Consider the following 23,193-nt stretch of genomic DNA (forward strand, 5'->3'; position numbering starts at 1 on the left):
GGTCCAGTTTCATTCTTCTGCATGTGGCTGTCCAATTTTCCCATTCAAATCCCATCATTGTCAATTATCAGCTGTGTGATTTTGGGAATGTTACAATTTTACAGAAAAAAATAAGGTTTAGAGGTTAAGAAACATAAACCCAAAATTTTGAACTTAAAATCCATGAAGGTAACATGCTATAGTAGAAAGACAGTAGGCTGTGGAGATAAATGCTCAGTTATATCACTTTCTTATTAGGTGACCTTGACAAAGTCACTTAAATTCTTAGAACCTCAGAGTTCTCAAGCAAAAAAAAAAAAAAAGTATTGTCATATGGATTTAAAAATGATAATTTTTATAAGACACCTAGCAAGGTGTCTAGCATAAGAAGTGATGAATAAATGTATGCTCTCTTTGTATTGCTCCAAGTTGTTTTCCAGTTGAAACTTACCCTGGGTGTTCAATATATGTGGAGATCAGATAACTTAGACATCTATCCTCATACAAAGATTCGGAAAGAGGGGAGGCTGAGGGACAAATCCAGGCTGCGTTGTCTGGCCACTGTAGTCATATAATGACTCTTGTTCTTTCTCAGTCTGAATGCTCAGACTGGGAGATGAGTTTCTAAGAACATTGAACTTGGACCCTGTGATTCATTGGTTAACATGTTCTGTGGTGCACTATTTTTTTTCCTTTAAGATTTATTTATTTATTAGAGAGAGAAAGAGAGAGAGAGAGAGAGAGAACAAGTGGGGGAGGGGCAGAGGGAGAGAGAGAATCCTCAAGCAGACTCCCCACTGAGCACAGAGTCTGATGTGGGGCTAGATTCCAGAACTCTGAGATCATGACTTGAGCCGAAACCAAGAATCTGATGCTCAGCCCACTGAGTCACCCAGGTGCCCCTGTTGTGCACTTTTCCAGAAAGTAAAAGCGGCCTTCCAGAAAAGTTATTATCAAGCTCTTATAGTGAGATCTGAATGCAACTTCATCAGATACCATCAGTTTTTAGATTTTCATTTAGAGAAACTCCACCCAGCCTACTGGTACCTGGGGATTGCTCAAAATACTGTGGGGAAGTGGTCTGAGCCTAAAGCAATAATACCACTTTCAAAATAAAATGACTAAATCATTAACAAGGGTACCTACTCCATGGTGACATTTGGTGAGGGTATTAGGATTAGTACTTTACAAAATGCCTAAGGTGTATCATGGATATTTGATGAAAGTGGTTGGTCATCACCTTGGTTTTAAAATCATCCAGTGACCTGGAAATTCTGAAGGATGGTTTTAAAAGAGTTTTTTCCCCTTTGTCATCAGAGTGTGTTGGATTGTGCAGAATGGATTCCTTCTGTAGAATTACCCATAGGTGATATGCTTTATCTTAGTGTGACAGGGAAAGTGGTGGTGGACCCTGAGGTAGCTGGACATTTATCTGGAGCTGGGTGAGAGAGCCTGTCCCCTTGGCACTTTGAAAAGATGAGGAGATGGTGTGCAGTTTAGACTGAAACTTAGAAGCTCAACACAGGAAGTTGGCATGGTGGGAATTTGCCTACATAGTGATGTAATTTGATCCTAGGGAAACAGGGATTTGTGTTTTACAGAGTTTTGTCTCCATCAGATTATTATAATGAGTTCCTTCAACTTCTCCTGAGGCATTTTTCTTACACCTGTTGATGGTGGGGCTTCAGTTTTTAATATGTCACGTCCCACCGTATGTCTCACTTCCAGTGCTAGGTTTTAAAAATTCTCAAGCAGAAAGCTCGACATTCTACACACATATCTATGCATAGTTACTTGAGGAGGGAGACACAAGGAGCAGAAACTGTTCGCTATTTTTTAAAAAAATTTTTTAAAAGAGAAGCTTAGCAAATGAGAGAATGGAAACAAAACTAAATAGTCCTGAAGAGAAATTCTATTCTATCCTTTGGATTTATTTATTTATTTTTTTTGTACAAGTAGATCATCTATAGGTTAAAATAATTACGAAACTTGGAATTTATCCAATTGTGTAGTGGGTAATTACAAAATTGCTTTGTTTAATGATATGGTATTTTATAGGAGGGCATTTTTAACCTTTGTCATGAGCGCCAAATGGAAGGAGACACAGCTTTTCATAATAAGTATCATAATTCTAATTGCATCTAAGGTTTATTGAGAAGCAATTTATTTTTAAAGACATGCTCTAATTTGTGTAATTTTTTTTTTTTTTTTAGTAGGTAAAATTTGCTGAAGTAAATTGGTTTGTGGCAACAAAAGTAACACAGGAATAACTGCTTGTTAATAGTCTGCTCCACTATTCAAATTTCCTACGCCCAGCTCTGGCTAACACAGACAGTACCAATTCATTTCTGAAACATGAGGCACAGCCTTATATAATCAAGTGGCTCATTAGAGAAGATCAGAGGATTTCAAAATACACTTTAAAAATCAGAACTAATGTCCTGTATTTAAAAAGGAGATCAAAGTGGACATCTTGTCCAGAAGAGCCTTTGCATATATTATCCTTCCATGTTATTATCAGAAGTGACTTTCATTGACATTTGCTGTAAGTCTATGTATGTACTGATGATAGATTAAATAGTTAAACCATCACATTTATTCATTCAACATGATTATTGGGTGACTTATATGCAAGGTAATGTAAACCCAACCGCAGGAGAGGGTAGATGACTTAGCTCAGACAGAGAGCAACTTCCCTCTTCCTCTGCTTTTTTGTTCTATTTACGCCTTAAGGAACTGCATGGTCCCCACTTGCATTGGTGAGGATAATCTTTACTTTGTCTACTGATTAAAATGTTAATCGCTTCTAGAAACACCCTTACAGACACACCCAGAAATGATGTGTTATTAGCTATCTGGGCATTCCTTAGCCCATTGAAGTTGATGTATAAAATAAAACATCACAGAAAGTAGAGACCTGAATTTATAGTCCTACTTATTAACTATAGAGTTTGGATGTCACTTGCCTTTTGGAATCTTAGTTTTCTTCTTTCTAAAATGATATCAAATTAATTTCTGGCTGCATTGTCAGGATAAAATAGTTTATGCTGTAACAACAAATGAACTCAGAAACCTCAGTGACTTCGAACAATAAAAATCGAATGTTTCCTAACATCTTAGTCCAATTTAATTTTGGGGGGTGGCACTGACGCAGGGTGGGGATAGAGGCTCTGCTGTAGGATGACCATGAGAGATTCCCCCTGGGATGCCATTGTCTTCAACATTTGGTCCCCACATTCACTGCAGAAGGGAAGGGAGAGGAAGAGAAGGTGGGAGATCTTTTAGGGACCAGGCCTAGAAATCTATTCACTTTCCATTGGCCAGAACCAGTCACGTGGCTCCACCTAGCTCTTGGGGCTTACAAATCAAGCCTGTGGTGTGCTCAGGATGAAAATGAAATGTGCTGGGGGAGCACACAACAGTGCTCTGTGAATCTCTGGTGTTATTATGAAGATAATGTATGTGAAAAGGCTAGGGCAATATATATGAAATAATATATATGGAAGGTGTGGGGTAATATAAATCACTCATCAATGTGTTAGTTTTTTGGGACTGGAAAGATATATTGGGACCAAGATAGCGAGATCCTTAAATTATTGTCATTTAGGGAATTTATAATTTACTTCATAGGTTAGGGGGTGCAACTAAAAGCTTTTGAAGAAGGAAGTTACTTAAATTTGTGCATTAGGAGGATTTGACAACGGCCTGTTGGCTGGAGATTCTGGAGAAAACTGTAGACAGTAGTCCTCTTGGGTTGTTGCAGAGCTCTAGGGCCTGGACAAAGGTGGGGCAGAAGTAACGTAAGGGGAGTAAGAAGCACTACAGTGGACTACAGTATTTTATTGGTTTCTGTATCTGTGGTCCCTTCTGCAGGACCTGGGCCATGATATGTGTTAAATAAATGTTGCTGAATGAATCAATAATGACTCAATGAATGGATGAGTAAATGAATTCCATTCTGTAGTCCAGTTAATTAAAAAAAATTCCAGTATAGTTAACATACAGTGTTATATATTAATTTCAGGTGTACCATATAGTGATCCAACAATTCTATATATTACTCAGTGCTCATCATGATAAATGTATTCTTAATCCTCTTCACCTGTTTATTTCACCCATCCCACTACCCACCTTCCCTCTGGTAACCATCAGTTTTTTTCTAGAGTTAAAAGTCTGTTTTTTGGTTTGTCTCTCATTTTTTTCCGTGTTCATTTGTTTTGTTTCTTAAATTTCACATATGAATGAAATCTTATGGTATTTGTCTATTTGTCTTTCTCTGACTGACTTACTTCATTTACCATTATACCCTATAGATCCATGCATGTTGTTGCAAATGGCAAGATTTCATTCTTTTTTATGGCTGAGCAATATTCCATTGTGTGTGTGTGTATCTATCTATCTATCTATCTATCTATCTATCTATCTATCTATCTATCATCTATCAATCTATATCACATCATACCTTCTTTCTCCATCTATCTATAGACAGACACTTGGCCTGCTTCCAAATCTTGGCTATTGTAAATAATGCTGCAATAAACATAGGGGTACATATATCTTTTTGAATTCGTGTTTTAATTTTCTTTGGGTAGATAAGTACACATTAGTGGAATTACTGGATCATATGGTAATTCTATTTTTAACTTTTTGAGAAACCTCCATACTGGTTTTGACAGTGGCTGTACCAGTTTGCATTCACCAACAGTGCGCGTGGTTTCCTTTTTTTTCCACATCCTTGCCAACACCTGTTGTTTCTAGTGTTTTTGATTTTACCCATTCTGACAGGTATGAGATGATATTTCATTGTGGGTTTGCATTTCCCTGATGATTAGTGAGGTTGAGCATGTTTTCATGTGTCTGTTGGTCATCTGTATGTCTTCTTTGGAAAAATGTTTGTTCATGTCTTCTGCCCATTTTTAATTGGATTCATTTTTTTTTTGGTGTTGAGTTGTAAAAGTTCTTCATATATTTTGGATACTAATCCTTTATCAGATATGTCATTTGCAAATATCGTCTCCCATTCAGTAGGTTATCTTTTAGTTTTATTGATTGTTTCCTTTGCTGTGCAGAAGATTTTATCTTGATGAAGTCCCAAAAGTTTATTTTTGCTTTTGTTTCCCTTGCCTCAGGAGACATATCTAGAAAAATGTGGCTATGGCTGATGTCAGAGAAATTACTGCCTGTCCTCTCTTCTAGGATTTTTATGGTTTCTAATCTCACATTTAGATCCTTAATTTATTTTGAGTTTATTCTTGCGTATGGTTGGAGAAAGTGATACAGTTTCATTTTCTTGCATGTTGCTGTCCAGTTTTCTCAACACCATTTGTTGAAGAGACTGTGTGTTTCCCATTGCATATTCTTTCTTCCTTTGTTCAAGATTCATTGCCCATATAATCATGGGTTTGTTTCTGGGCTCTCTTTTCTCTTCCACTGATCTGTGTGTCTATTTTTGTGATGATACCACACTGTTTTGATTACTACAACTTGTAGTGTATCTTGAAATCTGGGATTGTGATACCTCCAATTTCGTTCTTTTTCAAGATTGCTTTGGCCAATGTATTGTTGGGTTTGGTTTGCTAATATTTTGTCGAGGATTTTTGCATCTATATTTATCAGACATATTGGCCTGTAGTTTTCTCTCTCTCTCTCTTTTTTTTGGTAGTATCTTTATCTGGTTTAATTAATTAATTAATTAATTAAAGATTTTATTTATTTATTTGAGAGAGAGAGAGAGAGAGAAACAGAGATAGAGACAGATTTAGCAAGAGAGAGCACAAGCGGGGAAGAGAGGGAGAAGCAGGCTCCCTGCTGAGCATGGAGCAAGATGCGGGGCTCCATCCTAGGACCCTGGGATCATGACCAGAGCTGAAGGCAGGTGCTTAACCGACCGAGCCACCCAGGCACCCCTTTCTCTGGTTTTAGTGCTAGGGTAATGCTGACCTCATGGAATGAATTTGGAAATTTTCCTTCCTCTTGTATTTTTGGGAATAGTTTTAGAAGAATAGGTATTAACTCTTCTTTAAATGTGAAGTTTAAAAACTCTTCTTTGCCTGTGAAGCCGTCTGGTCCTGGACTTTTGTTTCTTGGGAGTTTTTTGATTACTGATTCAATTTAATTGCTGGTCTGTTCAAATTTTCTATTTCTTCCTGAGTCAGTTTTGGGAAGTTATATGTTTCTAGGAATTTATCTATTTCTTCTAGGTGTCCAATTTGTTGGCATATAATTTTTTATAATATTCTCTTATAATCCTTTGTATTTCTGTGGTGTTGGTTTTTATTTCTTTTATTTCTGATTTTGTTTATTTGAGTCCCCTCTCTCTCCTTTTTTTTTTTTTTTTACGAGTCTGGCTAAAGGTTTATCAACTATGTTGATCTTTTGAAAGAACTAGCTCCTGGTTTTATTGATGTGTTCTATTATTTTTTTTAGTTTCTATTTTGTTTATTTCTGCTCTGATTTTTAAATTTTTCTTCTTTCTACTGGTTCTGGGTTTTTTTTCTTCTTTTTCTAGCTACTTTTGGTGTAGGGTTACATTGTTTATTTGAGATTTTTCTTGCTTCTTGAGGTGGGCCTGTATTGCTATAAACTTCCTCTTAAAACTTAAGCTTTTGCTGCATCCCAGAGATTTTGGACTATTGTATTTTCATTTTCATTTGTCTCCATGTATTTTTTGATTTCCTCTTTGATTTCTTGGTTAACCCATTCATTGTTTAGTAGCATATTATTTAACTTTCATGTATTTGTGTTCTTTCTAGATTTTTTTTTTCTTGTGCTTGATTTCTAGTTTTAGAGTGTTGTGTTCAGAAAAAAATGCAGGTTCTGACTTCAGTCTTTTTTGGATTTGTCAAGACTCGTTTTGTGGTCTAATATGTGATTTATTCTGGAAAATATTCCATGTACACTTGAATAGAATGTGTATTCTGCTGTTTTAGGATGGAATGTTTTGAATTTTTCTGTTAGATCTATCTGATCCAATTAGCCATTCAAAGCCACTGTTCCTTGTTGATTTTCTGTTTGATGATCTATCCATTGGTGTAAGTGGGGTGTTAAAGTCCCCTACTATTATCATATTACTATCAATTACTTCCTTTATGTTTGTTATTATCCTCTTTATATATCTGGGTGCTCCCATGATGATGCATACATATTTATAATTGTTATATCTTCTTACTGGATTGTTTCCTTTTTGATTATACAGTGTCCTTCTTTGTCTCTTGTTATAGTCTTTGTTTTAAAGTCTATTTTGTCTAATATAAGTATTGCTATGCTGGCTTTCTTTTCACTTCCATTTGCATGATAAATGCTCTTCCATCCCTTCACTTTCAATCTTCAGTGTCTTTAGGTGTGAAATGAATCCCTTGTAGGCAGCATATAGATGGGTCTTGCTTTTTTAACCATTGTCACCCTAGGTCTTTTGATTGGAGCATTTAGTTCATTTACATTGGAAGTAATTTTTTTTGAAAGTAATTATTGACAGGGATATACTTACTGCCATTTTGTTTCTTGTTTTATGGTTGTTTTTTTAGTTCTTCTCTGTTCCTTTCTTCTCTTGCTGTCTTCTCTCATGGTTTGCTGGCCTTTAGTGATATACTTGGGTTACTTTCTCTCTAATTTTTGCATATCTATTACTGGCTTTGATTTGTAGTTACCATCAGGCTTGTATATAACATCTTATGCATATTAGGGTCTATATTAAGTTGATGGTCGCTTAAGTTTGAACCCATTCTTTACTCCTCTCTTCCTAAAACATACGTTTTAGCTACGTGGTGTCATGCTTTATATCGTTTTATTTTGTGACTCCCTTGACTGATTTTTACAGATATGCTTATTTTTACTGCTTTTGTGCTTCCTACTTTTCTTACTCTTACTTATGGCCTTTCCTTTCCAGTCAGAGTCCCCTTTAACATTTCTTGTAAGGCTGGTTCAGTGGTCATGAATTCCTTTAATTTTGTTTGTCTGGGAAATTCTTTATTTCTCCTTCTATTCTTAATAATAGCCTTGTTGGATAGAGTGTTCTTGGTTGCAGGGCTCCCCCACCCCCAGCATTTTGAATATATCATGGCTTCTGGCCTAGAAAATTTCTGCTGAAGAATCAGCTGATAGACTTATGGGGTTTTCCTTGTATGTAACTGTTTTCTTTTGTTTTGCTGCTTTTAAAATTCTCTCCTTATCGCTAATTTTTGCCATTTTAATTACTATGTGTCTCGGTGTGGTCCTCCTTGGATTGACTTTTTGGGGGCTTTCTGTGCTTCCTGGATCTGGATTTCTGTTTCCTTCTTCAAATTTAGGAAGTTTTCAGCTATTATTTCTTCAAATACAATTTTTGCCCCCCCTTCTTCTGGGATCGCTATAATGTGAATGTTATTATGCTTGATGTTGTCACTGAGTTCCCTAAGTGTATTTTTATTTTTTCTTCTTATTTTTTTCCTCTCTTGTTCAGCTTGATTGTTTTCCATTACTCTGTTCTCCAGGTCACTGATCTTTTCTTCTGCTTCTTCTAGTCTATTATTTATTCCATCTAGTGTATTTTTAATTTCATTTATTGAATTCTTCATCTCTGATTGGTTCTTTTTTTATGTTTTCTGTCTCTTTGTTAGGGGTCTCACTGAGGTCCTCCATTCTTTTCTCAAACCTAATGAGTATCTTTATAACCATTACTTTAAATTTTCTATCAGGAATATTATTTATTCCTGTGTTGCTGTGATTTTGTCCTGTTCTTTCATCTGGGACATATTCCACTGTCTCCTCATTTTGTTTAAGTCTCTGTGTCTGTTTCTCTGTGTTAGGAAAATCAGCTATATTTCCTGCTCTTGAAAGTCATGGCCTTATGAAGAAGAGGTTCTCTTATGCCCCGCAGTGTGATATCCTGTTACCCAGAAGCTGGTGCTTTAGGGTAGTCTCCTGTGTGTGTTGCTTGTGCCCTGCTGTTGTGGCTGAGCTGCTTTCCTCTTCAGCCCAGTCCTCTGCAATGGCTGTCTTTGCCTGTGTTGTTTGTGGGCTAGTCTGTGGCCACATTTGGTTGAGTTGAGTCAGGCCAGGTGTTTGCCAGAGATGCAGTACAAGGTGTTTTCCCTGTGCTGTCCCCTGAGAAGCTTTCACTGGGAGGCGGGGCCTGCAGTTAGATCAGATGTCTGTCTCACAGCCCACTGGTGGGACCTCAGTCAGACCTGTGTGTGTGGTTATCTTTCCCTCCTCCAGGGTAGGGGTCACTTTGGAGTGGTGCTGGCCCCTGTTGGGGCTGCTTACACACTGCCAGGCTTGTGGCACTGTGTTTTGGATAGGTTTTGGCCAAGTGCATATTGGAGGGGGCAGGTCTGTAGGAGAACCTGGGGCTGGGGCCTGTGGTACCAGCAAGGTCTGGGCTTGTGGGAGGGAGAGTGCTAGGGGCTGAGACAGGCCAGGTTGGAGGGGGTAGATCTGCAGAAGCTATGTGGGGGGTGGGACACGTGGTGTTAGCAAAGTTTGTGTGGGTCTTCTGTGGGAGGGGACCTGGAGCAGAGACCTGGCTGGAGGGGACATGTCTGTAGGACAATGTGGGCATCGCGTGGGCTATTAGCAAATTACATAGCGAGTATAAGTGCTGACTAGTTCTGGCTTGTGTCTGTGTGTCAATGCTGGGGTATAGGGAAGGGAAATGGCTCCCACTAGCTCCTTTGTTCCTGGAGAAGTCTCCCAAGATCCCTGCCCCTCCAGCACATGCTCTGAGATTAGCCAACAAATCTCCTTCCGATATACCCCAGGTGTTTTTCAAACTGCTGCTTCCATGCTGTTTCTCTGTAGGGCTCTTTGTTGTACTCTCTCTTTAAGGGTGGGGACTCTGTTTCTTCTAGCCCTCCTGGCTCTTCCAGGAGCCTGCTGATTTTTAAAGTTCCAGGTGTTAAGCCCTGCTGATTGTAAGAACTCTTGAAATTCCAGCCCCTCTGGTTTTCAAAGCCAAATGTTATAGGGTTTGTTTTCCCTGTGCCTGGGGTGCCTGGGTGTCTGTTTCTTTCCCCTCTCCATCCTAGCATTTCTCCCTCCTGCAGACAGTCCTGTGAGGCCATTTAGCTCCCAACTGTGCCTCCATCCTTCCTAGCCTTTTCAGTGTGGCCTGTTCTTCTTCTTCTTCTTTTTTTCTGCCTTTTTAAAAAGATTTAAATTCAATTAGCCAACATATAGCACATCATTAGTTTCAGATGTAGTGTTCAGTGATTCATTAGTTGCATACAACACCCAGTACTCATCACATCATGTGCCCTCCTTAATGCCCATCACCCCCAGTTACCCCATCCCCTCACCCACCTCCCCTCCAGCAACCCTCAATTTGTTTCCCAGAGTCAAGAGTCTCTCATGGTTTGTCTCCCTCTCTGATTTCTTCCCATTCAGTTTTCTCTTCCTTCCCCTATAATCCTCTGTGCTATTTCTTATATTCCACACATGAGTGAAACCATATGGTAATTGTCTTTCTCTGATTGGCTTATTTCACTTAGCATAATACCCTTCAGTTCCATTCACGTGGATGTAAATGGTAAGTGTTCATCAATAATCCAGTCAAGAAATGGGCAGATGACATGAACAGACATTTCTCCAAAGAAGACATACAGACATACAGGCCAATAGACACGTGAAAAAATGCTCCACATCAATGTGGCTTGTTCTCTACATTTAGCTGTGGAGAGTTTGTTCTGCCAGTCCTTGGGTTTTTCTCTGGATTATTTACACTGATGTGGGTGTCAGCTACTTGTATCTGTGGGACAAGGTGAGCTTAGGGTGCTCCTACTCTGCCATCTTCCCCAGAATCTAGAACAGTTAATTTTGTATATGACTGTCTTCTCATATAGATCATATATTCATTGAGGTTGGGTATTGTTGATTTTCATTTTTCTGTAGGACAGATGTGAGCCTAATAAGCACAACTAATTTAGGGATATGTGTGGCAGTGTGTCCTCATACATGGACGCTTGTGAAGTGGGCTTTGCCGTTGAGAATTATCCTGGCTACACCAAAACTAACACTCACACGCATGAAGAACCTAGGCCCATGAACCAGAGAGACATGGAAGTCATTTGGAGATAGGGACAGAAAAGTCACCTATGTGGTTTAAAGTCTTTTATTGATTTTAGCGTAAATTTCTAACTTCTTGGCATGACATTTATTTTTTTAAAGATTTTTTTTTTTATTTGACAGAGGCAGAAAGATAACAAGAGAGGGAACACAAGCAGGGGGAGTAGGAGAGGGAGAAGCAGGCTTCCCGCTGAGCAGGGAGCCTGATGCGGGGCTTGATCCCAGGACCCTGGGATCATGACCTGAGCCGAAGGCAGACGCTTAATGACTGAGCCACCCAGGTGTCCCGGCATTACATTTAAATAACAAAATATTACTTTGTTAAAATCCAGAGGATTAGGGGCACCAGGGTGGCTCAGTTGGTTGGGCATTTGACTCTTGATTTCCGCTCAGGTCATGACTGCAGGGCCTTGGTATTGAACCCTGTGTCAGGCTCCGTGTTCAGTGCGGAGTCTGCTTGTCCCTCTCACTCTGTGTCTCTCCCCACTCATGTTTGCTCACTCTCTCTCTCTCTCAAAATAAATAAATCAAATCTTAAAAAACCCACAACCCCCCCAAACTTCATAAAATCCAGAGGATTATATGAAATAAATGCTACTTACCATAAGAAGCTCAAAAAATGGAAATAAATTAACATTGTAAAACTCTATTAATGATTTCACTAAAAAACTACAGTGACAAACATATTTACATTTCAACTTAAATGTATAACTTATATAAGCAGAATATTATCTCTGTTCACTATATTGTTTTGTTTAATTTTTCATGTAATTCTCAGGATTTTAGTAATTTAGTTATGTCTGATAAACCATTTAAACATTTCTTTTGCATATCTCTGTTTTTCTAGTGAACTTTTTTTTATTGCTTAATTTTTAAAAATTTTACTTTGTTATGTTAGTCACTATACATTACATCTTTAGTTTTTGATGTAGTATTCCATGATTCGTTGTTTGCGTATAACACCCAGTGCTCCATTCAATACGTGCCCTCCTTAATACCCATTATTGGGCTAACCCATCCCCCCACTCCCCTCCTCTCTAAAACCCTCAGTTTGTTTCTCAGGGTCCACAGTCTCATGGTTCGTCTCCTTGTCCGATTTCCCCCGCTTCATTTCTAGTGAACTTTTTAATCCATTTGGATGAAATGGATTGGTGGTAGAGAATTTTGTACAGATCAGCAAATGTACTTAAAATTGTGTAATATTAGTTATATCAACTAAAAGGTGAAAAGTTCATTTACTTATTTAATAAATATTGATTGACTATCTTCTGTATGATAGCTCCATGCTAGGGGTAATTCAAGGGTGAATTTATAGACAGCAGAGAGCCAAAATGTTGAATCTTTGCCATCCGATAGATGACGACAAAGCTTCCAAATATATTTGACCATTTTCAATGTGAAAAATAGCAATTTTCCCTACAACTTCAAGGAAATGATACTTACATTTATATTGTAGTGTGTGCTTGTAGCAATGGTTAAAGCATTGTTTCAGCTATAAAGTGGTCAACAATTAAAGGGTTATCAACTTTGTCTTACTTGGTTTCCTAATCCTTTCAGTTTTAGGTTGAAAGAATTTGCATAGGTGTTTCTGAAATGTATATATATGATATATATACATTCATATATAATACACATAGTATGATATATATTATATATCTTTCAACATTGAAATAATGCAAGTATGCTATGCTCCATTTTCAGTGACCTGGAGCATAATAAAACTCCAAGTGCATTCTTTCGGCAAAGTAAATAATGTCTGAATTATATAGGTAGATTTCCAATATATATATATGTGAGATATATATGTATATATTTTTGGTGTGAATTCATATATATATATATATGTATGTATATATATATATGTATGGTGTGAATTGATCTTGGAATAGTTTAGTCCACTAGAGATAAGGATGTATGACTGAAATACTTAAATATTCCTGTGTAATTAATAGAATGATTTATTAATTTGTAGACCATTGGAGCAGAGAACAGATGCACATAAGCCTTTATGGAATTTCACTTTTTTTTTTAGGTTATGGAGGTTTAGGACCACAGAATCCTAATCCCATACACACATTTTTTTTTTTTTAAAGATTTTATTTATTTATTTGACACAGAGAAAGAGACAGCTAGAGAGGGAACACAAGCAGGGGGTGCGGAAGAGGGAGAGGCAGGCTTCTGGCTGAGTAGGAAGCTGGATCCGGGGCTCGATCCCAGGACCCTGGGGTCATGACCCGAGCCAAAGGCAGACGCTTAGTGACTGAGCCACCCAGGCACCCCCCATAGACACATTTTAAAGCAAATCTAGCCAAAGATTAATTTTATTCAATTATCATTTGTTGCTTATAATGCCATAGTGATTTTTAAATGGATTATACAAATATTACTCATATCAGGAAGAGCAGAACAATGATTCTGGGAAACATTAATCAGAGTTCCTCAAACAAAGGATATCTGATCAGGTTAGCTTGGCCTACCCTGTATGCTAACTTTCCCCTTTGGTGATTCAAAAAATTTTTTCCATATTGAAGTATTGAGAAGGGCTTCAGTGAAAAACAAAAACAAAAACAAAAACACCAAAACCTATTGAACTTTGCTTGCAGTTAAGAAACTAAACTGTGTAGGGAAAGTCTATTTTTATTGGCACAGCAATTAACATGACACAGAATAGTTATTCTTCATCAGTTTGGTTGGGAAGTACTGTATTAGCTAATTCAAAGACTGTGGTTAATATTATTAAAAGTTTTATCTCAAAATGGACCTTAAGGCTAAATTGAATATGCTGATTTAGTTTCATGACTGCTTGTAAAACCCTTGATGGTGATCTGGACAACCTGTTCTACTTGAATTTTCCTAAATGCACTGTGTGGTTATACCCTTTTGCCCTTCTATATGGTCTTTACTTTGTGTTCTAGAATGCACTGGAGGCTAACTTACACAAAACCTACATGTTTAGCTCAAGTAGGTGTTAGGACACTGAAATAATTCCCTGACCCCATCTAAATATCAAGAACTTGAAGACTCTTTATTTTATCCTACTTTCAAGCTAACATGTTAGTCCACCACAGCTTCATGGATCTGATAGAAGGCATGACACTCCTGGGTAAGAGACCAAGGACTTTATTACTCCCCACAGAGAAAGCAGTATGCACTTTATGCTCATGTCAGCTACTTTTGCTCTCTGCCCCTCCCCCCCCCCGCCCCAGCCACCCAAGCACCATAGGGCAACACATGGTCCTGGATGCTGTGTATGTATTGGGTTTGCTTCAAACTGAGGACACCCGACCTTAGGAAACCTCTTTTCAATAAATGGGATGCCAGAAAATCTGCCTAACTTTTGCCCAGGAGGAGACACTATTTTTGTTATACTGCACAACAAACATTTCTTCCCTCTGCTCTAGAAGGAGACATTATTTCTATCTGCCAAGGCTGTTCACTGTGCAAACATCTTTGAAAAGAGAGAAAAAGTTGTCAGTACCTCTGTGCAGAATATGTGCAGAAATGAGACTCATGGAGACCCAGCACTAAAATCTGTATCACCACTTACCTGTTGTTCCTTGAATTACTGTAACCACTTGTACATTCTGTGATTATAGTGCTTCTTGAACTGCTCTACGCGTTACTTTTCTGAAGGGACCTTGTCTTTACTTCTGTATTTACCACATCTGGCTGGGTATCAGGTACAGAGTAGGCATTTGGCAAAGCTTTTGATATACAGGCAGGTGTCCTTGAAATATTTTCTGAATAGGTCTTCAAGTTTATTGCCGCAGCTATCCTAGGAGAAGGGACAGAAAAATGGAATAAGCAGGATTCACTAAAAGTCTCAAATGGCTTTAGTCACTCAGGGGGAAGTTTTCCTTTAATATATAAGCACTAGTACTGCAGAACCTTTGGGGGAGGTAGTAGGACTTAGGAATCAATGGCTATCAAGACGGAGTGGGGACCATAGCAACTGGAGTGCTGGCAGTCAAACAAGAAGCAGGTCAGGACAGTGGAGGCAATCAGCCACGGCGCCAGGGACAGAGCCTCAATACCAACAGCAGATATGCAAGACTTCAGGCCAGGCAACACCTTCATAGAATCTCAAAAGATGTTTAGGAGTTTTCTGGATACAAAGATGGGAAGGGGAATTGCATGTGGGAAAGAGTAGAGAAAGAAACGTTGTATGTTGGGGAAACCCCAAGGAATTATATATATATATATTTATATAAAACATATGTGTATGTATATATTAAGAGTTGGGGGAATTCAACAGGAGACTAGCCAGAGCCTAAGTAGTGTAGGGCACTTGATAGTGCTTCTGAAGGGAGAAAGTATTGTTCTGAGTTCAACAACTATTTGTCATGAGCCCAAAGAGAGATGAATGAAATTGGGAATAAGTGTTTAGAAACTGTCAAAGCAATTTGAGGGAGGATTTATGCTTATTAATCTAACAAATAGATCTAATGATAGAAACCTTGGGCTTGTATTTTGTGTTTGTTTTTTACATGAAAATTTTCCAATAATTAATTTTTATTGTGTTTTACAAAGATATGTTCTTTATTAATCTTTGGTTGTGAAATGCACTGATTCTTCATCGCAAATAGTTTGGGAAGACAGCTATAGGTGAGGCTTTTAGTAGAGAGAAGTTATCTGGACCTTTTCCCCTTGCACTGGTTTCTCTGGCGGAGGATGGGGGAGGATGGATTCGAGGAGGCCATGCTAGAGGCTGGGTTTCAGTTAGGTGCTGATGGTGTTTGTGCCCCCAGAGGATGGTAAGGTTCTGGATCAAGGGAGCAGCAAGCAGAGTTGATGAGAAAAAGATTGGGCCCAGGGGGCCATAAGAATGGCTAACCCTTATTAAAGCCCTGGTAGGTACCAGGCACAGACTAAGTGCTTTCTCTAGGTTTTCTCATTTAATCCTTCAACACCTCATAAGGCAGCACTGTGGTCATCACTCCCATTTTACAGATGGGGAAACTAAGCGAAACTAAGGACCTGGTGTACGGCCACATGGTTAGTAAGTGCTGGAGATGAAACTTGAATCCATGTAGTCCAGTTAACTTGAGCCCTGTGTTATACCACCAGGAGGTGAATTGTCTGAGCAAAATGGCTGGACACACTGAAGAGGAGAGCTCAGGTGTATGATCTGACTCACCCGGTTGTGGGTGCTGATAAGCCCAATGCAGGGGATGGAGGAAGATGTGCAGCTCTGGCAAAAGGCCGGAAAGGTGAGATGTTCATCCACAGTGTGCTGAATAAGATGGCAGGAATGGAATGAACTGAATTTGATTATTAAAAACCTTTTAAAAATTATAAAAGCTATAGAAGACTGTGATATAAGCCCTTTGCTTTAGGTGGGCAGGTTGAATATGAATGGATAAAGCAAAAGGAGCATTTGAAAATGATCACAGTGTTTCCATGAGTCAGGACCACTGGGAGCATGTCAAGAGAGAAATTCTAAGAGGGGAGTAGGTTTTGTTTAGGGAAGGGGTAGAGAGTATGAAAAAAATTATTGAATGCCTACTGTGTGTTAAGAGTTAAGAATTCATTATCTTGTTTAATCTCCATAAAAATCCTACGAAATATTTATTCTTATTTTTATTGCAAACAGGAGGAAATCATCCTTGTTCCTCTTGGAGCCTTGAGCAGTCATGGGAACAGGTCCAGCCCAGCTGGCTAGATCCTGACCAATAAGTGTTTGCTTGCCTTTGTGGTCTCAGCTGACACCCACTAACTCCACGAAGGAGGGGCACTTACCTGGAGGACTGGAGGCTGACTGCAAACGTGTGAGTAAGCCCAGCCCCGTCTCCCTGAAGAATCCCAGCTAACCCCATCTGAAATTTCTGAACCACAGAGTACTGACCTAAGTAGATGGTGGTTTTGAGCAACAATGTTTTGGGGTGGTTTGTCATGTACCAACAGGTCACTAATGCAGAAAGTCATCTCATAAATGGGGTAGGGGAAGACTATGCAGACTTCAGAGTGAATGAAATCACCAAAGAAGAGAATTATTAAGATTCAAATGGTTTATTTTATTGTTTCATAGATTTTTTTATTTACTTGAAAAGAACCCAAACTCCCAGAAAAGTTGCAAGGATGGTACAAAGAATCTCTTCCTCTTTTTTTTTTTTTTTTTAAACCATCAAATCTTTAGACCCTATTCAAGTTTTCCAGTTTTCCCCATAATGTCTGTTAGAGAAAAGTTGTCCAGTTCAGAATCACATGTTGCCTTTAGTTGTCTTGGCTCTGTTCTCTCCTTCATTCTGGAGCCAGTTTTCACCCTTTCTTTGACTTTGATAGCCTTGACTCTTTGGAAGATTGCAAGGCAACTATTTTGTAGTATGTCCCTCTATGTGGGCTTGTCCCATGCTTATCCTTAGACTCAGGTTGCACATTGCTGGGAAGTGGATCATGGACGTGGTGCTGTCTTTTCATTTCATGTTACAAGACTGTGAATGATTTGTACTTATTCCATTACTGATAATATTCACAGTGGTCAGTTGGTTAATGTTGTGTCTGCCAACCTTCCCTACTGTCAAGTTACTATTTTGCCTTTTGTAAAGAATAAGTACTTTGGGCAGGTACTTGGAAATCATGGAAATAACCCATTCCTTATCAAACTTTTTCTCATTTTTTTACTTTATATCAGTATGAACTCATGGGTTTCCTCTTTTATTCAGAGAGTTATAATCTGTTATTATAATTATTTATTTTGATGCTCAAATCGTCTCTGATTTGGCTGGTAATAGCTCAGGCAAGCTTCCTTGTATTGATCTGGCCCCAGTGTTCTTTGAGCGCTCCATTGCTCACTAATCTAATGAGGTAGCACAGGTTCACCTTGGTATTTCCTGGGCCCTGCCGTAGAATTAGTCATTTCTTCAAGGAGCCCAATTTTTTTTTTTTTTTTTGGTGGAGAAATCGTATTTATTTAATTTATTTATTTAAAGATTTATTTATTTATTTTAGAGAGAGAGAGAGAGCAAGAGCATAAGTGGGGGAGGGGCAGAAGGACAAGGAGAGAGAGAATCTCAAGCAGACTCCCCGCTGAGTGCAGAGCCCAACGCAGGGCTTGATCTCACGACCCTGAGATCATGACCTGAGCTGAAATCAAGAGTCAGAAGCTTAACTGACTGAGCCACCTAGGTGCCCCTGGAGAGTGGTATTTAGCAGTCAGGATCTGGGTGCCAAGTGGGCTCATTACTGCTGGAATCTTACTCCTTGTGAGCTATCTCAATGGTTAGAACTAGGGAATGCATACGTACACACACAGATGCACACACACGCATGCACACACACACATACATACACACACATCCCTATAATTTTCATCTATATTGTAAAATTCAACTTTATATATGGAAAACATGAATTAACATGAATATTTCCACTTCCAATCCCACACTTAGTGTTCATTTTAGTTTTCTCCCTTTGTGTGTTTGTAATTCCCTTCTCAAACAGTGAGAAACCTGGCTCCCCTTACTCTTACTACATCAATGTTTTGATTGATCCCTCAGTATGAAATGATCTCTATCACCACTGTAGTTTCCTTCCCCCTGCCCCACTTCCACATCTGTGCTAACTTACCCCTCCTGGGTAAGCACTCTCCTGACCCTGCTGGGGCTCGGACAGTTCACTTCAGGCTACTGAGGTCCTGTCTCATCCCCATCTTTGTAGTTTCTCACCTTGCTCTGCTCCAGTTAATGACTTCAGGAATGAACTGCTTGGGAAGTGAAGGGGAAGAGAAAAAACAATTAGGCTGATGGAGAGCTGGAAGGAATGGAGGAATGGTCATGATAGGAATAGGAAAATCCTTTCCATGATGGTGCTTATATGGAATAGTGCAGTGCTGACCTCCACTGCAGTGAAGCCCACAGATGAAGATCCAGAAGAGACTTGCTAATAGTAGTAGCATTTTGAATAGCAATATTCAAAACAAATGCAAATATTATGTCCTAAGCTTTAAAGAAGAGATACATTAGACTAACCATTTGTCAGACAGAATTAGGATATTGCCCAGACTCAAATACAGGGCAAAAATCATGAGGTTTGTTGGCTGTATTCCAACCCCTGATGACTGCCTGTCGGGTCAGAAATCCAGTGTAGGGTCATCTTGTGTTCCCCCAGTGGTCCCAGAGAGATCCCACCTTTGATCTGGATTCTCTCCTATTTCTTCTCCCAATCCTATTAAACACAGATCAAAAAGAACACTAGCACATCATCGAAGGGTTGAAAGCTAAGCTATTTTGCCAGGTGGTTTTCAAAGGTAAACACTCTTCAGATTTCAGGAAACTGATTTTTTTTTTCTGTAAATGCTTCTTGAGGTAAATAGTTTCCAGAAATGGAGGTGGGGGAATGGCATTGATCAGGGAGGTGGGAAGTGTTTTTCCCTTCAAGGTTTCTATCATCTCTTTGGCTTTTGTCCCATATCTTGCCTGAATGGCCTGTTGCCTTATCGACTCTTGGCTGGTATAATTTGCATACATTTTCAGGTACCTCATTAAGCATTTCTGGGCTGCTGACATCCTTTGTCAATACATGACACTTTTATTATTGAGTACTCACAGAGAATTTAGTAATGTTTTAGAGGATTGGTTTAGTGTTGGAAATGCTGCCAGTCTCCTTATCTGATAAAAAAGGAGTGTGTGCAAGGATAGAGAGTGCGCTGGGAATGAGAGATGGTTTACATGATTCTTCTTGCTCATTCTGGAATAAGGGGCCAATTTAAGCATACAATATGGGTCTTTATTACCTGGAGCTTGGCACACTAAAAAAGAAACAGCACTGTGTGTGTGTATGAGAGAGAGAGAGGGAGAGAGAGAGATGGGGGAGGGAGAGAGATTGTCAGTTTGTGGTTTGCCAATAGAGTTAACTTCAGAGCACTTCACTGTACTCATATATTCTTATTTTCACTCCCAAACATCTGTCCATTTTTGTTTTGTTCTCTTTATCTCACCTTAAATTAAGAAAAAGAAGGAGAGTTTGAGATAATTAATTTTCAGTTAATGTCTGCATCTTGAAACATATTCCACTATTCTCTGGCTGTCTAATGATTAGATTTCAGTAATTACATTCAGGCATTTTGAGCCAGAGATAGAAGTTAGCTGAGTGTTTTGTCCCAGGCTGTCTGCATCACTCTGCGTCTTCTTCAATATATTCTAACTGCAGTCACATTCCTCTAATGGTAACTCACAGAAAACCAATAACATCCTTAATAAAAGGGTTAATGATATTTCCTTCTCCTCTGGGGCCCTGAGATTTTGCTGAATCTTTTTCCAAGACTGAGGAAATCCTATTAATGGCAAAGTAAAAGTAGAGTACGCTGTGCCTGTCGGTGCTCACCCTGTCTCTGGTCATGGGTGATGGTCAGTACCATGTTTCCTCCTGGACCCCATCTGAGTGCCATTGGAAATCTATTCCCATCAAACCCTGGATATGACCAAAGGACAGATGTCCCTGTCAAGGCTGCCTGATGAAGAACTGAATCCAACCTGTAATTTTTCCAGGCTGCCAAACATTCCTGGGGCTCAGTTCACAGGCAGATATTTTTTCCTCTGTTGAATTAAAATTGAGAGTAGGGGCAGGCAAATTAAAGCCACTAAGTAAGTGCAGGATTTCGCTACAAGTATAACTTCATAGGTAAGATACCTTACTCCATTCCTGCCCAGAAAAGATAAAGGGCAATAACTGGGCAAGGGAGGAGTTGTATCTTTCCAAAATGTTTTAGGAATAAATAAAACATATACTTTACTCCCATGATTTGCCCTGTCTTTTACTGCCCTCCAACAGTGCTTCTTGAACTTCCATGTGCACACAAATTACCTGGGGTCTTGTTAAACTGCAACTTCTTATCCATGAAGTCAGGGATGAGGCCCAGGATTCTGCATTTCTAACAAACTCCTAGATGATGCTGGTGTTATGGGCCATGCTTGGAGTAGAAGAACTAGGGCAGGGGTTCTCAAAGCATGGTCTTGGACCAGCAGCATCAGCATCAGCTAGAAATGTATTAGAAATGGAAATTCTGGGACCCTAGCTCAGACTGACTACAATAGGTGGAATGGATCACTAAAGATGTCCTCTAATCCATGAATCCTGTGAGTGTATCATATACAAGAGGAACTTTGCAGGTGCAATTGAGGTTTGTGAACTTTTTTTTTTTTTAAAGATTTTATTTATTTGACAGAGAGAGACACAGCAAGAGAGGGAACACAAGCAGGGGGAGTGGGAGAGGGAGAAGCAGGCTTCCCGCCGAGCAGGGAGCCCGATGTGGGGCTCGATCCCAGAACCCTGGGATCATGGCCTGAGCCAAAGGCAGACGCTTAACGACTGAGCCACCCAGGCGCCCCGAGGTTTGTGAACTTTTAAGATAGGGAGATTATTCTGGATTATCCACTGGGCCCAGTCTAATCACAATGAGTCTTTAAAATTAGAGAGCTTTCTCTGGCTGAAGTCAGAGAGATTCAGTAGAAGGGAAAGTTAGAGAGGTTCAGAGTGTGAGAGGGACTTGCCTTGCTGGAGGGGGGCTGTGAGGAAAGCACGGGAAGGGATGTAGGCAGCCTCTAGAGGCAAGCTTGGCCCTTGACTGACTGCTAGCAAGGCCCTGAGGACCTCAGTCCTACCACCACAAGGAACTGAATTTGGCCCATAACCTGAATGACCTTTGCAGCAGATTCTTTCCCGAGGCTCCAAGAAAGAATTTAGTCCTGCCAGCACCTCAATTTCAGCCCCCAGAGACCCTAAGCAGGGGACCCACTTGAGCTGTGCTGACTCATAAATCTGTGACTAACAAACTTGTGTTTTAAAGTCATTAGTTTTGTGGTAATTTGTTACAGTGGCAATAGGAAACAAATACATTGACCAAATCAGGAATTCTGAGCATAGGGCCCAACAATCTGTTTTAACAAGCTCTGCAGGTCATTCTGATGCATGCACTAGAAAGAGCATGCTTTAGAGCATGTAGAAAACCCAACCTAAATGGTTGCATCGTTGGCCAATCTTCCTAACACCCCTGATCTTGTTTCCTCATTTGTAAAATGGGGTTAACAAAACAAAATGTTGATGTGAGAACTTTGTTCAGAATTTCTGGTAGAATATTTAACAGTTCTTATTATAGTAGGTCCTCAGATGTTACCTTCTTTCCTTCCTTCCATTTCCTTCCATGGACACACTAAATGCAAACAGTATTGATGATTCTGATGTCAGCTTTCTGAGGTTTAGGGCTTGGAACTTGACCTTGATTGTCACTGTGTAAATAGGAGCTGGAAAGGAAAACCAGAATCACAGGAAGGAGATGCAGGTCTAATTTATAAGCAATTGCCTTGCTCAGCTTAATTGCTACTCTTCAAAAAGAGAACAATGAACATGCTTCCCTTGTTTTTAGAAAAAATTCAGCACTGTTCAAATCTCGATATAGAACATTTGGTTCTAAATGTGACCTTTTGATCATAGCAAGAGTGTAAGTCAGTTCTTTACATCATGCAGTCTTTGCTGTGGGACCACACAGATAAAACACGTTTACATTTTGTACATTCTTAAGAATGCAGTGTACTAATTCTAATTTCCCAGCCTACTGGAATGCTCTAATGCTCATTAATTTAAAAAAACTTCAAGTGTATTTTCTTTCATTTGTGTCCACCTCTGAGCTGAAAATATTTGCTAATTCTTTGTCCTTTATCCACTCTGTACGGCGAGCTGCTTCTTTGGATGATTACATATTCTTCTCCTCCATGATCGCTACAGCCTTTCCTTTCTGGCCATCAATCACCGTGTGATGAAATTTGTTGATTGGGTTTATTTTGCAAATGATGCAGTTTGCAAAGTCCCAGGTTCATAGTCATTTTCCATTGCTGTCTAGACGAGACTAAAACTCTCAATCAATCAACACTTCTAGATTAATTTTTCCCTCTCTGTGAAATAAAAAAAAAAGGGAGTTAAGAGTTAAATTAGGCTTCCTGGCTTATGTATTTATTAATCAATCAACCTTGCACATAATACTAAATTAATGTTTATGGTACAATATCTGCATACCGATTTCTGTGTCTGCCAGCTTGAAAATAGTGCTGTGCTGAAGCAAGATTCTATCTGCTGTGAACATTTTTATAATGAGCTGCAGCCCTGGAAACATTGAAACCCATTTAAAAAGTGACCTGAATAATCTCTCAGAGAAAATTAAATGGGTGAAAGATCGTGAATAAG

General features: G+C 39.3%; 1 long non-coding RNA gene across 1 annotated transcript in view; it reads left to right on the plus strand.

Annotated features, from left to right (window-relative positions):
- The window catches only part of LOC145720828 (uncharacterized), an 18,383-nt gene extending 1,420 nt beyond the window's left edge, over positions 1–16,963 (plus strand). The window contains exons 2-3 of the long non-coding RNA XR_014144036.1: positions 16,087–16,229; positions 16,613–16,963. This is a non-coding gene — a long non-coding RNA (uncharacterized LOC145720828). The remainder of the gene's footprint in view (positions 1–16,086; positions 16,230–16,612) is intronic.
- Positions 16,964–23,193: the final 6,230 nt, after the last annotated feature.

This window comes from Leptonychotes weddellii, chromosome 3, assembly GCF_054177405.1.
Source record: "Leptonychotes weddellii isolate Sample4059 chromosome 3, ASM5417740v2, whole genome shotgun sequence".
Classification (NCBI taxonomy): domain Eukaryota; kingdom Metazoa; phylum Chordata; class Mammalia; order Carnivora; family Phocidae; genus Leptonychotes; species Leptonychotes weddellii.